At 40.0% G+C, this 17,882-nt stretch overlaps 1 protein-coding gene across 3 annotated transcripts in view; it reads left to right on the forward strand.

Annotated features, from left to right (window-relative positions):
- DPYD (dihydropyrimidine dehydrogenase) overlaps positions 1–17,882 on the forward strand; it is a 616,437-nt gene that overhangs the window by 565,522 nt on the left and 33,033 nt on the right. The window contains exon 21 of one of the 3 annotated variants that reach the window (XR_007775327.1): positions 10,657–10,805. The exons of the other annotated variants lie outside the window; for them this stretch is intronic. The gene's annotated coding sequence lies outside the window, so the exon portion shown is untranslated. The remainder of the gene's footprint in view (positions 1–10,656; positions 10,806–17,882) is intronic. 3 annotated transcript variants of the gene reach the window in all.

The following is a 17,882-nucleotide window of genomic DNA, read 5'->3' on the forward strand; positions in this document are numbered from 1 at the left end:
AGCAAGTAAAGCTTAGCAGATTTATTGCCCTGCGTGTTCTTTCCCAGCCTTTGCCAAACCAGAAACAATTATTAGCAATCCCAGGCCCAAAAAATTAGTTAAAACAGTTTACTTTTGTAACATTACGTCTGTAACATTAACTTGTTTTCCTAACTAGACTGTTATGGAAGTTCATGTTGTGATTCTCTACAATGTCATTTCTTACTGAAACCACAGGTTGTTATATAAAAATATAACATCCCTAACAGCTAAGCCATTTGCAGGAGAAATACATAAAACAAAAGCCAGGACTACTAAAGTGGATTTAAAATGGTTTAATTGTTGTGGGTTTTATATATACTATATGCTAAATTTGCTATAAGCACCGAGTATAGGGGTTTGTATTTTCAATCGCTAAATGTGGCCACTAAAAAACAATATATCCATGTTGGCTTCTTGACTGTGGTGGTTTTATAGCATTCACTGCTGGCAGTGGACATCATGCTAGGATAATCCAACTCCTGATGCAAAAGATTTTAAAAAAGAGAAAAGAAGTCAGGCACTGCCAAAAATACATAATTTTTTTTTGTACTCTACAGTTTGTTTTACTTAGGAAAACGGCCTGGTCATACCCTGCAGCATGCATTCATTACAGTGATCTTTGACTGGCAGATGTGGAGTAATAGGATGCATATTTTAATGCTTATTATAATACCCTGTCCAAAAACAACTTGACAAATTTGTGATTTCGACAGTATCTCATTTTGCTGGCTGCAGTGCTCTGTGATTGCCTGGTCCACGTGGCTTCCAGATTATGCATACCACCAATACTTCTCATTAAAATGGCCACAGTTCACCAGTTTCAGTAGCTTGGAACGAACTTGGAATGAATTATTATACAACAAAGAGGCTGCTGTCATGCAGAACAAAAGACAAGCAAAAGAGAGCTTTGGCTTAATGAGGCTAAGTGAGTGTCTCCCCTGCATCACCAGCTACTTGACGACATTTGAGCATGGATTTTTTTCTCCACAGGCCAAAACCTTTGGTCTATTATTTTCTGTTTATGCACCTTGAGGCTAATATACATTTTAATATGCTGCACATGGAGAAAAAAAATCAGCCATTAGATTAGAACATGTGCACTCCCTGTTAAATTAATGACAGCCGAACATAGAGATAAATTTAGGTTTTCATATTTAATTATAGCACACTGCAGTACGTTTAGCAAGGATAAATTGCACTATTATTATGCTTCATTTTTTGACATCTTTTCCTATTAACCATGCACATTTACCCCTTTACCTCCCCAGTGCCACATGTAACATCATTGTATGTATCATCATTCCTTAACACTATTCAATTCTTAGTTACTTAGGGTTAGTTCGGATAAAACAATTCAAAATAACCTTTAGTTTAGGCTGTCTACATAAAGAAGGCAACCTGAATGATATATATATCTGAAAATGACAAGAAAAAAATGGACTGCATCGCTAGTATTTCAGACATATATTTACAAGTCTGCAAAATATTTCCAATGACTTTATTTTTCCTGGGTACTTTTGGTGCAAATATTTCCCATATGTGAGTGCATAATCTTGTTCCTTTCTAAAACAGAAATATGATTTTGAAAAGTAAAAAGTAAACAATATGCTTAATCTTTTATTTGTTCTATGTAATTTCATAGTTGAATAATGTTTATATGGACACTGATAGAATTAGGACATTTTAAATTACAAAATGGTTAGCTCATGAGGAATTCAGCATTATTTAAGTATATGCCATTTGTGGGACTTTGTACAATTGAGGCTTGTTTGCCATGGTTGCTGAATCAAGAATAACACCAGAATTTAGAGCTTGTCCTTGGTTGTACTGAAGACAATACAAAACTCAAATGGTAGTAAAATTGTTTCACCTCTCAGACTGTGTGTTCCTATCAAATTTACTCTGGAAATATGCAGGAGAAACAATGGATAGTTACTATACGGTTATGGGTTCTTTTATGTCACTTAACGATTATTACCTCCTGTTAGTGCTTTTAATTTCTTTTGAAATAAGTGTTGTTCTTTTCAAATTGTGGTGCAAGGTGAAAAAACCGGTTGTTGTATTGCAAAATTAAACAAATGTTACTATTTTCCAAAGTGGGTTAGAACAGCTAATAACGCATGGAAAGGGTAAGATTTTCCTACTCCTACTGTGAGCATAAACAGGTAAAAGATATGCTACAGGCTTATTCCTAGATTATTCCTTATTGAATAGTTGTTTCGTGACAAAAGACACTGTGGTTTGATGACCAGAGGGTTGTGACAGGAATAATAATCACCATATTAAAGAGTGTCTGGATCTTGGTGATAAAGCATTCTTCATAGCAATCATTCAGCAGTTACTGGTGGAAGAATTTTCCTCAATGGCAGAGGAGTGCACATTTTTCATATTCATTGAGAGCAAGTCTCTCTCTCTCCCTTCAAATCATCTGTTCTCTAGTGACCTTTAGTGCTACAACAGCTGTGCACAAATATTTTCCTTGCCAGGTGACTCTCACAAAATTTTTAGATCATCTGTTTTGCAAAAAGTTCACGGGTAAACATTACATATTTTGGCCAGTGCCATGTTGGGAATTTGATTTACACCAAAAAGTAGTTTTTAGAAGACTGAATCACTCAAGGGATTTTTTAACAGCCATAGAACCTTTCTCCTTTGGGTAACACATTTGAATAGAACCCAGATCTGTAATGATTGATAACTAATTGTCTCAAGTTCAAGTGTTAGAATTTGTGCCAGCAACTAATGGAACGTTATTCTTTTGTAAGTGCAGATTTTGATAATACAAATTGAATCTCCAAAAGGGAGCTAGTGCTTTTAAATATTTAAACTATAATGACTAGCATGAGAAACTGATGTTCTATATAGAAGTCTACCTACAGTAGCTACCTGTTAGTGATAAGACTAAATTTTTAATTATTTGTATTTCTAAGATGCCCATCACCATCTTAGTATTTGTTATGCACTTATATGATGCCTGATATTATATAAGACATAACCTTGTATGAATAAGTTCTGTGTCCTAAAAATATGTAGATGGCATAGAAATATTTATAATAATAGATAATAGTAAATAGTTCATCCTCTTTGTTTACAGGTAGATACTGTTAGTAAAGTTGTCTTCAGACATATGAGTGTTCCCAGTGAGTTGAATGGGACTAGGCACAGGCATATAATAACTCGTGTGTATTTGCAGAACTGGAAAGAGCATCATCACACTAAACTTTTGGTGTGGTGAAACATTTCAGACAAATAATTAATAGCAACTGTATTCATAATAAGACAAGTGTATAACTGTTCTTGTGTTATTGATCATAGACACCAGAAGAGAGATGAATTTTAAACCTAAAAATTTTTTGTTGTAGGTATTACTTATCTTTTTTTTTTGTTAATTTCTGTTTAGTGTTCTCTTAATAGTCCATTATACTTTGACTGTCATAGAATCAATTATAAATGTGTTTTTAAAATTAATTATCTTGACTATAACATACCTTTTGCTCTTTTAGGAGTAGTTTGAGCCTGTAGGCACAGTCCCAAATGTGGGTGGTGGAAGCTGCACCAGGGGGCTGGAGGGATTAATTTATGGGGAAAGGTTAAAAGAGCTAAAATACATTTTAGATAGATAGGTAGATAGCTATATACACACACACATATACACTCACACTTATTCATACACACACACAGAATTATCCTTTATACTGTATATACAGGATAACTATAAATGTGTGTAAAACATTATATATATGTTGTATAAAAGATAACTATGTATGTGTATGTGTTTGAGGGATGGGGAGCACAACAGTCCACAAGTTTTTGAATGTACTAAACACCCAGGAGAAAGAGGAATCATTTGGTGTAGGGTTATGGGATATCATTAGTAGTAATGAGTTAAGAAAGAATAAAATTAGGATGAATATGTGGAAAATTTTCCTGACAGGAAAATGGATTAAATTATGTACTGGCCTCTTCATGAAAGTGATGGAAGTCTTATTTATGGATACCTTTAAAACTAAATTGGATAAAAACTGGCAAATGTACTGCAGGGGCCAATCCTACATTGGCAGGAAGATGTATTAGTCTGTTAGCAAGATTTTTTTTTCCCTGATTTTCATGGCCTACAGTGACTACCCTTCCAGAACTTATATTTTGTCCTAGATATTACCACCTCAGTATTTACAGTATTCCCTATATATATAAAAAATACTCAGTATAAGTTGTACTTCCTATACTGTGCTAACATTATATCATGTGCCACTAAAATATTTTGAAGACCATGTACTGTATTATGATATGATCAGAAGGGTTGATAGCTGAATTCAAGCCTGCCAACATGCAGTGCCACTGTCTCATAAAAATGTTTGCTTCTATGACTTCTACTACTGTTGGCCTTTCCTATTATTTAAATCTGCTTTATTATGCCACACTTTGTAACTGTAGTCTACAATAATGCAGGATTTTTAAGCTTCTCTTCCTCCAACCACCATAGGTGCTAGAACTAGGGACGCTGGGGATGCTGCCACACACCCGGCTTGAAATAGTTTCCATCATATAGAGATTATAGGTGGTTCAGTGCTCTCAGCACCCACACTATAAAAATTATTCCAGCACCCCCACCAACCACTTACTTTCTCTTCCATAACAAACAAATTTAAAGTTTTGTATATTTTGCTCTACCGTTGAGCCAGCCACTAGTTTCAGTTGTTGAGCAATACTTTGAGTTGTGATGGACAAATTTACTAAAAATTTTCTATCCCTCCCACCACATATTATCCAAATATGACCCAAGGGTCAATGCCCCAAATCTCTGAAAGTTACCAATATAAAATGTTGGGATTCCATTTCTATATGAGGGAGTTGAGAGAAAAGGTTTCTGCACCCTACTGACCTATTCATACCATGTAGAATTCATTAAGGCTGTGGAACCTAGTTTAGGCTGTTCCAGGGAGTAATTACCATCAACCTATAATCTGCTACTCTGGGACCCATCAGGGCTCTATAACAGTTTGAAAGGGTCTGGCAAGACTTTATTGATTTCCTGGAATCTCATTCACGCTGATTGCACTTGGGTAGTCAGAGGGTTGATGTTTAAAGACGCTAATTTAGCTATTATTAAGATGGTGGCTGTAATATTACACATAGTTGAGACCTTGTTTGCCCTTCAATTCAGCTCTGCAGACAAATTTTAATGAAGTAGCTCCCTTTATTTTTTTTTGTATATCACATCTTTTATTTCAGTCTTCATGTTGGAGATCTTCATGTAATTCATTGTATAACACATACATAATTGGCCAGGGTATGTCATACCATGTGTCTTCATTCTCTCATTTATCATTTTGTTTCATCCCTTTTTGACTGGCTCGAATAATTAGTGCATTTTTCTATTACTGTGTTAATCTGTTTTTTTCCAAATTGCTGATTTATTATACACAAAATCAATTTAAAAAAATCTTAAAAATCAACACACCTGGATTCATGAGAAACCCAGAAGTGCTCCACTGCAATCAACTATACATTTTTTTCAAATCCTTAGGACTGAGGCCTTTGAGTTCAATGTACAATAGCTGTACTTTGGTTACTGTCTAATATATGGCACTTATCACTGTGCTATGTAGCACAGAATCTAAAATCCAAGGAAAGATAATGTAAATGTATCGACTTTATGAATGAGCCTTTATCCTTTAATTTAAAATATTAAAATTACACTGTAATACATCTTTTCCATCTTCAGGACTAAGAACCTGACTGAAACTACTTGAAGTCAACAGGAGTCTTTATTTTTATTAGAATGGACTTTGTTTGGATTTCAGTGCTTGTGAAATTGTTAATTGTCCATTTTAAAATTATCCATGAAAACAAGAAAAAACACATTAAAACTACAAAGGTCTATAAGCTCCAATATATCTACATTTTCTTTTTTACTAAAATTCATGCCTAAAAACTGTGACCAATGCATTTGCCATCTTCTAAGTCAGTTGTGAGGGATAATGGGTCTTGATTGTGGGTCCTCAAGCAGTCCTCAGATTGCAGGCACCACCCAGAAGCTCACTGGGACGGGTAGAGAGTGTGGGCTTGTGGACCCTATCTCACCATAGGGACTGCACATGAAGAAGGAGATTCTGCAGTTGGCATAGTCACTATTTAAACCAGAAGGAGGCACAAGAAGTTGTCTGAAGAACTAGGTGAATCCTTTGTTGGTTACTACACTGGAATCTGCCTTCTTGTCTGATTCCTGAGCCCTGCTTTTTTCTTGATTCCTGCCTTCCTGTCCTGTTCCTGCCCTCCAGCCTTGTTCCAGATCCCTGCTTCTGTGCCCCACCCCGGACCTTTGGCTTGATTACCATCTGACTCCTCCTTTGGCTCCTGACCACTGGGCATGACTACCACTACTCTGACCACAAGGTCTGACTGCCTGTGTCTGACACCAATGTAAAAATGAGAAACTGCTGAAAATTATGAAAGAGGGAAATGCCAAGAGTCCTTTAATAAATGCAGTATGAGTGACGCTCTCATAATCAACATTTTGAAAGCACACCCTCAAGGAATTAACAATGGTCTTTCTGAGCTACCATTTTAAATAATATGGACCACAGTCTTAGTTAATTCCTCACACGCCATATATCCCATGTCTGTCTGTACAAAGTCATAATTTTTCACTTAAAAGACTGCAATCATTGTAATAGAAAACTTTTCATAACTTAGGCTCTGTTCCTGCAGCACATAGCATGTAGGCAGACTGCTGGGCCAGCCTCTGGCTTGTAGGCTTAACTACCAGAAGAAAGCGAATGGAGAAGAAAGCTGATATGTAGACTTTTTTATATAATTAATTATTGTTTTATTATCTGGTGTTCATCATTGAAGTAGCTGAGCCTGTGTGGTTCTAATCCTTTTCTTTGCAAAGGAATCTGTAACAATTGTAATTACAGTCAGAGAAGTGTTAGCTATCATACTGCAGAAGGCATGCAAGACTGTTCCTTTACATCCATTAAGATGGGGACAGTTCCATTACATCTCCACCCACTATTTTTAATTGCCTAGTGTGATGATTTGGGTGGGATATGTCTGTAGCAACTTATGAATTCCATTTTGATTATGTGTGTAATAACCTTAGTCCCAGATTTGGACCTTAGCGTCCAAAATATGGGAGTTAGCATAAAAACCTCCAAGCTTAGTTACCAGCTTGGACCTGGTACCTGCTGCCACCACCCAAAAAATTAGAGTGTTTTGGGGCACTCTGGTCCCCCTGAAAAACCTTCCCTGGGGACCCCAAGACCCAAATCCCTTGAGTCTCACAACAAAGGGAAATAATCCTTTTTCCCTTCCCCCCTCCAGGTGCTCCTGGAGAGATACACAGACACAAGCTCTGTGAATTCAAACAGAGTGAATCTCCCTCTCTGTTCCCAATCCTGGAAACAAAAAGTACTTTCCTATTCCCCCAGAGGGAATGCAAAATCAGGCTAGCAATCCAACACACAGATCTCCCCGATTTCTTCCTCCCACCAATTCCCTGGTGAGTACAGACTCAATTTCCCTGAAGTAAAGAAAACTCCAACAGGTCTTAAAAGAAAGCTTTATATAAAAAGAAAGAAAAATACAAATGGGCTCTCTGTATTAAGATGATACAATACAGGGTCGATTGCTTAAAAGAATATTGAATAAACAGCCTTATTCAAAAAGAAGACAAATCAAAGCACTCCAGCACTTATATTCATGCAAATACCAAAGAAAAGAAACCATAGAACTTACTATCTGATCTCTTTGTCCTTACACTTAGAAACAGAAAATTAGAAAGTAGAGCTACTTCTCCAAAGCTCAGAGAAAGCAGGCAGGCAGACAAAAGACAAAAGACTCAGACACTCAATTCCCTCCACCCAAAGTTGAAAAAATCCGGTTTCCTGATTGGTCCTCTGGTCAGGTGCTTCAGGTGAAAGAGACATTAACCCTGAGCTATCTGTTTATGACAATGTGAATGCCCTGTTACAAGTACTTCTCATTTTTTCTCCATTTTGAATGCAACTTTCAATGTGGCTTTGAGGATTCATTTTGTAGCAGGAACTTGACACCTGGTTGGATAGACTGTGTCTTGGAGACTGACAGCAATCAAGAGTCATCACCATTAAATTATACTACTCCCAATAGAATAATGAGTTTGCTACCAGCAGGGCCATTGACTTTGAATGCCTTTCAGGCTAGAAGCCTACCAGGTGTGGCTGTTGGAATCTAGAAATTCACTGGTGAAAGCTGCTGCTGGCTGGAGAGCTCCTTTCCTGGACTGCTGCTGCTGAGCGAGGGGTGATGGGGCCTTGCTGGCCAGCCCCCACTCCTCCACCTCTGGAGGGAGAAGCCAGGACCCCACCACCACCACCACTATCGGCTGTGAGGGGTCCTTCCTGCCTGGCCACCAGGGTTGCTGGAGGAGGAGCTGCTGCTGCTGGAGCTGTGTTTTTCCTGGGGAGCTGCTGGACCCTAGAGAAGGAAGAGGACTGAGAAAACCACCGGCTCCTGGGGGAGCACACAGGACTCTGGAGACCACTGTGGAGGGGGCCATTAAGGACTGAGTAACTCTCTAACTGTGATCTAGTGGTGGGGAATTTAGACTGTGTTTGTGGGGACACAGGGGGTGTGGCGTGGAGCCTGCCCCCTGGTCCATCTGTGTCCCCCCCCCCCAACCCCCACCACCACCGCTGCCCCCTCCACCACCCCCACAGGCCACTTACCATCTGCCTCGGTTCCTAGCTCTGGGACCCAGCTGCTCGCCTGGCCTGCCAGCCCTATTTCTACCATTTGGGCCTCCAGCAGCAGCCAGCCAAACACTGACTTTGCACGAGTGCTCGTGGGTGCATGCACCCCCACCCCCCCGGACTGATCCCTTCCCCTCTGCAACAGGCCCCCTAGCTTTGCCCCTTGCTGCCTGCTCCATTTGCCTCTTGTAGCCTTTTGCCCCCCCCCCCCACCCCAGCTTCAGTTTTCCTGCCCCGCCCGTCTCCTTTTGCAGCTTGGTTTGTCCAGCCCCAGCCCTGAAGCTAGACCCTTGGTCTCTCTGCCCCACTCCCAGCCTGGTTGCTCCCCTCCCTCTGCGACCCCCCCCACCTTGATTAGCCCCTCCCCTCGTGCGTCCATGCCCCCTTCAGTGCGCTTGTGCCCCTCTCCTATTTGAGTTTGCCCTATTGCAGTGCACCCCCCATTGCTGTTGTGCCCCTCCCCTCCCCTAGTGCAGCTAGAGGAGCCGGATTTGATCCTGTGTCGGTGACTGACCCCCCTCCGCCCCCAGAGTCCTTGGGGGGAAAAAAAAAGCAAGCACAGGGACTAGAAAGGTGTCAGAGGCTCTTTTAAAAAGAAGAATGCTCTCTATGCAAATCGAGTCATTTCACTGATGATAGAAAACAGGAAGGGCAAAGAAGAGCAGAAGGGCTGCCTGGTCTTAAAAAAAATCAAAGCAAATTGAGGACTTGGGGGCAGGGGAGCTGAGGTCAGACTGAGGGGGCTTCTGTTCAGGAGTTTTTTTTGTTTTCCATAGATCTGTAACTCTCTTGTGCTCTTTGAGTGTGTGTGTGTGTGTGTGTGTGTGTGTGTGTGTGTGTGTGTGTGTGTGCAAGGCCTGTGTTTTTTTGTTTTACTGTCATGCTGTCTCTGAAGGCTGTAACTGGAACCAGAGCTCCCACAGCCAGGTAAACTCAGGAGAGTTGGGGAAACATGCCGAAGCAAGAAAGGAATTCAGAAGTCTAAGACACTTGTTCCAGGGTTTCAGTGGCCAGATTGTGGGGTCTCACTGGCAAAAAAGGTGTCAGACGGGGTCTGCAACTGCAAGTATATTTGAGAGACCCAGAGCCAAGGAGCAGTCACCAGTAACTACCCAAACACAGGAAGCTTAGATGTACATGGGATTCAGCAGTTGACTCTTCTCACAACAGACTGATGTCTATCCAGACAGTGGGGCTGGACTGCGTTGTGACAAAGACGACCTTTATAGCTAGGCAGGCTGAATATTTACCTCCATATTTCCAGTGAAAGGAGTATTCACTCAGTTCATTGATTTTTTTTTAAACACATGATTAAATATACAGGGTGACTTATCAAGACACCGGAAACACCAAAAAGTGATATTATCTGGTAGGATATGGCATATTTCTACATTCCCATTTCATAATGAAATGGAAGAGGCAGTATTTAGGTAGGTAGTAACTGATGCACATAACCACAGTCAACTGTCCCTATCCTCCTTTAAATTTTCTTAACATCTTTCAGCTCATAAACATGTTTCCCTTCACAACACACACCATGTGCCACTGAAAAAGGGTTGTAAAGTTTTATAGATATATTTCAGAATACTATAAGTATAATAAAGCAAAAATAATGCAAAGAAATGGGAATTATTGAACACTGAATTAAAATGTTAGACATACTTTTTTTGCATTTGGTTTCTTTTTGACTGTAGTCATGAAGAGCTAGAAATCTTGTTTAGTATGAAGAGAAAGAAAATATTTGAGTTCAGTTTTTAACTATCCCAGTAAATAGTTGTTTAAAGGAAGCTTATGTATTTGTTGGTGTGTATTGAAGAAATTACCCAATTTTATCTATGTGAAAATAAATATGAATCTGCTTTCTGATATTTATCTTTTTGCAATGTTTTACTTATTCTAGGAAAACATAGTTCATATATCCATGTTTTCCTCATCAAAAATGGTATAAAAATAACTCAATTTAAAATACCGGAGCTACAACCAGACTAGCAGGACTGGATGTCACGTGCTTCATCAGTTCAGAAGAGGACAAAGATGTAGTGACCAAAAGTGAGTATTGTTCTATGGATAAACTGCCCGCACAGTTATCATCTGGAAAACAATTCCTCTCTAATAGATTAGTGCAGTTAATAAAATAGGAAAGTTCATCAACCCTAGTGATACAGTTTATGTTTTCAGAAGGACCTTTATAAGGGATTCTTTAGGAAAACAAATAATCATGTTAGTAAAAAGCAAAGGAGCTTCCCTCTGCAGCTGGTTTGTGGTTGGGTTGGCAAAATGCACATTCACCTCCATCCCTAGAGGATGGCTATGAGAGTGCTGCTGTTGGGGGTGCGCACTGCCCATATTTATGGAGTAGATTCAGAAGAATTAGGTGTGTATTGGTAAATATCACTAAAGGGCCATTTCACCAGACACACACAAACCAGTTAAAATGTTTTAATTGATAAATGGCTTGAGAACTTATTACAGTTTGATTTTACGATATGTACTTTCATGTGATGTTGACACTTTGTGTTTTAACAGTTATTATAAAGCCTTAATTTTTTTGAATCTCAGTGTCAACTGTCATTAATTTTCTGACCCCCCCATAATTCCCCACAACTGTGAAAATGTAACCTAATAAAAACAAAAAGATTAAAAATAAGCATCAATATTATCCGTCAAAAGCAGAAAACAATAAAAATCTGATTCTGCCAAGCCTCTTTATGATGTTCTAAGCTCATTGGTGGGAGTGTTCTACTTCACCTCCCAAGGTTTATTTGTACATTGCGCTTGACCCTGGAGTTATCTGGTCCATCTGAATGTCATATACTGCAACCTTTAAAAGGACCCATCTTCCTATAAATCCTGGGTAACATATGTTTGACCTCACTGAGATTCATCTGAGGAGGTGCAACTGATTTAGTAGTGAAAGTCCTTGTACAACCCTAGCACTTACTTGCAGAGAATTAAACAGGGATCGGCAACTTTTGGCCCACGGCCCTGGCAGGTCAGGCCAATTTGTTTACCTGTTGCATCCAGAGGTTCGGCCTATTGCAGCTCCCACAAGCTGCGGTTGACCGCTCCAGGCCAATGCGGGCTGTGAGAAGTGGCACGGACCAAGGGAGCCACAGCTAGTGATCCCAAAATGCATTCCATGCATGCTACTGAAACTACAACTTAGATGCTCACTACAAGAAAGATGCGCACTACTGAGATGTACATATTGACTTCTTATCCAGAGTAGCCTTGCAGCATGAAAATACAGTAACTGAACAAGAATATGAGATCCTGAACCTGACAGAAATACAGAAAACACAGAAAGACCTAAAAGCATCAACAAGTTGGTTATGTGCCATTTTCAAGCCAAGTACTAGAAATAATCTGAGATATAATACAAAACAAAGATCTACAAGCCTTCCCATCCATCATTCTGTCTAGATGGCCAGACAGAGAAGTCGTCCTATCTTGCTTCCCAAGAATACTGGAATTATCAAGATGAGTTGAGCATCCAAGATTGTATCATATGAAGACAGTTGAATCATAATACCTAGATCATTGAGACGGAAATTTTCTCAAGGATACATTGCAGCCATTCTGGCATTAGAATCATATATCTGGAAAGCCAGAGACACTGTGTGCCGACCAAACGTGACCAAAGATGTTGGAGACCTGATGAGCAGTTGTAATATACATGGGGAAATGCAGGCCAAGTAGCAGAAAGACATAATGAGAATACACAGAATCCCCAACAGATCTTGGAGCAGAGTGGCAATGGACCTTTTCACTGCAAACCACATAAACTACCTCATTATTGTAAACTTCTATTCAGACTTCTCGGAACTGTCAGAACCCTACTGCAGTAACCATTGTAGACAAAGCAATGAAACATTTCAGCAGGCATGGTATCCCAAAATCTGTAGTTTCAGACAACAGACCTCCGTTTACTTGCTGTAAGTTTGTGCAATTTTCCTGGGAATGGGAATTCAGTCATATCACGTCATCATCAACTAATTAAATGGCAAAGCTGAATCAGCATTTGAATTACTCAGACACTATTAAAGAGAGGTGCAAAAAGCAAAGAAAATATAAAGCAAGCCATCCTTGCATGGAGAGATGCTTCACAGAAGTCAATAGTAGCTCAATACAACACTTGATGTCAAGACACCCAACCCTATAGTTCCAGCATCATTACAACCAGCAGTTGTAGAAGGAATAGCACACAAAAAGAAAGAGAGCTATGCAAAGGCCAAAGTTTACTATGACCAACAGGCTAAAGACCTGCCAGAACTAGAACCTAGAGACCCTGTCAGAAGCAAACTATTTCTTCAGGATAATCATGCACCTGGAAGCAGATTACATGTATTGAACAGATAAATCCTCAATCATATACTGTAGCAGTGAGTGAGCATATATTTTACCAAAACTGCCAATACATGTGCCCTCTAAGACATAAACATAGACATGGAGGATGGTGACATGTGCGCTCCTCTGAGACTTGAGCAGCAGGACATGAAAGGAACACAGGCCAATGAGCAAACCAATTGATATCTAAACAGACTCTCAAAACACCATACCACCAGAAAAGCCAAGTACCAGGCAGTCTCTTGTTATCACAAGAAAGTTTCTCACTCACTCCAACATCAAAGTGCTTCCAAGGTATACATAAGCCTTTGCACAATAATAAGATGTGAAAGAAGAACCTGCCCAAACGCAGAGGAAAATCTTTAGTTGCCAAGCAACTTCTGAGTTAATCAATTAAAAAAGAGTTAATGTTAAATTTGTTTATACACACATACACGCACACAGAGACTTGGCAGGGGGTCTAATAGAATATTAAGTAGTAAAGAATATTACAGGATTTGTGTTAAATTTTGCTATCTCAGCTAAATGTGACTAAAGTGATTTGATGATAAAGTTTACCAATAGGAGTTCTATAGTATAAGAACTTAAAGAATTCTGTTTCAGGAAGTATTTTAGTGAGAGAACAGCATCTGTGGAGGAAAGGATAAAGCCTTAATGTTGCACTGTGTTAGCTGTCTCTCTTTTCCCACTTGAACACTGAACAATGTCTGCCTGAGTCTACAGACAACCTGAAATGATAAAGCAGAGTTTCCAACTATCCCACTTAATTTAGTGGGTTGTTGATGCTGAAACCTACTACTCTGGAGGCCCACAACTCAGAGGTGATTACTTAGTGTGTGACTTTCTGCTGCCACCTCATTGTGGCTCTGATGGAATGGTGTCAGCAGGGCTCCCGCACACACACTTACATAGTCTCTGCTTGGGTGGGTGGTGTTTGACTTATCCTTCCTCCAAGATGCACCTCTGCTCACCTGAAGACAGAAGATGGTGATTGAGAAAGGTAGAAGGCCCCAGTTTTTAATGAAGTAAACACTAATGGGAAATGTGTCATCATGGGAGACTTTAACTTCCCAGATATAGACTGGAGGACAAGTGCTAGCAAGAATAATAGTGCTCAGATTTTTCTGGATGTGATAGCAGATGGATTTCTTCACCAAGTAGTTGAAGAACCAACAAGAGGGGATGCCATTTTAGATTTGGTTTTGGTGAGTAGTGAGGACCTCATAGAAGAAATGGTTGTAGGGGACAACCTTGGGTCGAGTGATCATGAGCTAATTCAGTTCAAACTAGATGGAAGGATAAACAAAAATAGATCTGGGACTAGGGTTTTTGACTTCAAAAGGGCTAACTTTAAAGAATTAAGGAAATTAGTTAGGGAAGTGGACTGGACTGAAAAACTTGTGGATCTAAATGTGGAGGAGGCATGGAATTACTTTAAGTCGCAGCTGCAGAAACTATCAGAAGCCTGCATCCCAAGAAAGGGGGAAAAAACCATAGGCAGGAGTTGTAGACCAAGCTGGATGAGCAAGCATCTCAGAGAGGTGATTCAGAAAGAGCAGAAAGCCTACAAGGAGTGGAAGAAGAGTGGGATTAGCAAGGAAAGCTACCTTAGTGAGGTCAGAACATGTAGGGATAAAGTGAGAAAGGCTAAAAGCCAAGTAGAGTTGGACCTTGCAAAGGGAATTAAAACCAATAATAAAAGGTTCTCTAGCCATATAAATAAGAAGAAAACAAAGAAAGAAGAAGTGGGACCGCTAAACACTGAGAGGAAAGGAGGTTAAGGATAACCTAGGCATGGCCCAATATCTAAATAAGTACTTTGCCTCAGTCTTTAATAAGGCTAATGAGGAGCTTAGGGATAATGGAAGGATGACAAATGGGAATGAGGATATGGAGGTGGATATTACCACATCTGAGGTAGAAGCCAAACTTGAACAGCTTAATGGGACAAAATCGGAGGGCCCAGACAATCTTCATCCAAGAATATTAAAGGAACTGGCGCATGAAATTGCAAGCCCATTAGCGAGAAGTTTTAATGAATCGGTAAACTCAGGGGTTGTACCGTACGACTGGAGAATTGCTAACATAGTTCCTATCGTTAAGAAAGGGAAAAAAAGTGATCCGAGTAACTATAGGCCTGTTAGTTTGACATCTGTAGTATGTAAGGTCTTGGAAAAAATTTTGAAGGAGAAAGTAGTTAAGGACATTGAGGTCAATGGTAATTGGGACAAATTACAACATGGTTTTACTAAGGGTAGATCGTGCCAAACCAACCTGATCTCCTTCTTTGAGAAGGTGACAGATTATTTAGACAAAGGAAATGCAGTAGACCTAATTTACCTCGATTTCAGTAAGGCATTTGACACGGTTCCACATGGGGAATTATTAGTTAAATTGGAAAAGATGGGGATCAATATGAAAATTGAAAGGTGGATAAGGAACTGGTTAAAGGGGAGACTACAACGGGTCGTACTGAAGGGTGAACTGTCAGGCTGGAAGGAGGTTACTAGTGGAGTTCCTCAAGGATCGGTTTTGGGACCAATCTTATTTAACCTTTTTATTACTGACCTTGGCACAAAAAGCGGGAATGTGCTAATAAAGTTTGTGGATGACACGAAGCTGGGGGGTATTGCTAACACTGAGAAGGACCAGGATATCATACAGGAAGATCTGGATGACCTTGTAAACTGGAGTAATAGTAATAGGATGAAATTTAATAGTGAAAAGTGCAAGATCATGCACTTAGGGGTTAATAATAAGAATTTTAGATATACATTGAGGACGCATCAGTTGGAAGCAACAGAGGAGGAGAAGGACCTTGGAGTATTGGTTGATCGCAGGATGACTATGAGCCGCCAATGTGATAAGGCCGTTAAAAAAGCTGATGTGGTTTTAGGATGCATCAGGCGAGGTATTTCCAGCAAAGATAAGGAGGTGTTAGTACCGTTATATAAGGCACTGGTGAGACCTCACCTGGAATACTATGTGCAGTTCTGGTCTCCCATGTTTAAGAAGGATGAATTCAAATTGGAACAGGTTCAGAGACGGGTTGCTAGGATGATCCGAGGAATGGAAAACCTGTCATATGAAAGGAGACTCAAAGAGCTTGGCTTGTTTAGTCTAGCCAAAGAAGCCTGAGGGGGGATATGCTTGCTCTTTATAAATATGTCAGAGGGATTAATATTAGGGAGGGAGAGGAATTATTTAAGCTTAGTACCAATGTAGACACAAGAACAAATGGGTATAAACTGGACAGTAGGAAGTTTAGACTTGAAATTTGATGAAGGTTTCTAACCATTAGAGGAGTGAAGTTCTGGAACAGCCTTCCAAGGGGAGTAGTGGGGGCAAAAGACATATCTGGCTTTAAGACTAAGCTTGATAAGTTTATGGAAGGGATGATATGATAGGATAGCTTAACTTTGGCAATTGATCTTTAATTATCAGCAGATAAGTATGCCCAGTGGTCAGCGATGGGATGTTGGATGGGATCTGAGTTACTGCAGAGAATTCTTTCCTGAGTGCTGGCTGGTGAGTCTTGCCCACATGCTCAGGGTTTAGCTGACCACCATATTTGGGGTCGGGAAGGAATTTTCCTCCAGGGCAGATTGGCAGAGGCCCTGAAGGTTTTTCGCCTTCCTCTGCAGCATGGGGCATGGGTCACTTGCTGGTGGATTCTCTGCAGCTTGAGGTCTTCAAACCACAATTTAAAGACTTCAATAACTCGGACATAGGTTAGGGGTTTGTTATAGAAGTGGATGGGTAGGGTTCTGTGGCCTGCTTTGTGCAGGAGGTCAGACTAGATGATCACATTGGTCCCTTCTGACCCTAAAGTCTATGAGTCTATGAGATAGGAGTGGTGGCCTGGCCTCCATCGGTCAGCTCTTGTGTGAATGGCTCCTGCCATTACCTCCTCAAGAGGAGTGGGGAGGAGATCATGATGTGGGGGTTAGAGCCATACATTGCCTTAATCCAGCTTTGACGTTTGGGCCCTGCCTACACCTAGCTCCTGAAATTGCCCTTTGGAACCCTTTGCGGCTGGGCACAAATTCAAGCAAGTCTTGATATCCATAGTGGCTATAGGTAAATATACCAGACTCTGTAGGATCTCTGTAAGATGTTAAAAAAAAAAAAAGTCAGACACACAGAAGAGATGTTTCACCTGTAGAGAGATAAATTACATCAGCTGTGATCTTTGTAGAAGTAGTTTTATTGTACATAGCATTAACTTAGAGATGCTGTTCCCAAGAGCAAATAGCAAGTAGCAAATTTGTTTTTCTGTTCGTCTTACAGTTGCAGTAGCCATGCATGATTTTTACAGAAGCTGTAGATTGAATTACTATAAATATCTGGCACAACCTCAAAAAGACAAATTACCTAAAGAAATAGAAATATTTCATTTTTTACAATTTAAATGAAGATGTGTTTTAAACTACTAAGGACTCCTATGATCACTCATCCAAAATAAAGTTCATTATTTAGGAGCTATTTGAATGCTGACAAGCTGAAGACATGTCTTGTTCTTTTAAACAATACAAAAAAATGTACACTCTGGGCTAAATTCTGCTTTTCAATGTGTAACTATAACTCTAGTAATGCAGTCTGCTGGAGCCATGCATGCACACCTATGGCCCATATCCTCCAGACTCTTACACAGGTGCTGAACGTTAAGCATATGAGTAGTCCCATTGAAATCAGTGGGGGTACTCTTTTAAATTTCAGCCTGTGTGTCACTGTTTGCAGGATCAGGGCAGAAATTATTTTTTCTTATACATATACACC

Source organism: Gopherus flavomarginatus, chromosome 7, assembly GCF_025201925.1.
Source record: "Gopherus flavomarginatus isolate rGopFla2 chromosome 7, rGopFla2.mat.asm, whole genome shotgun sequence".
Lineage (NCBI taxonomy): Eukaryota > Metazoa > Chordata > Testudines > Testudinidae > Gopherus > Gopherus flavomarginatus.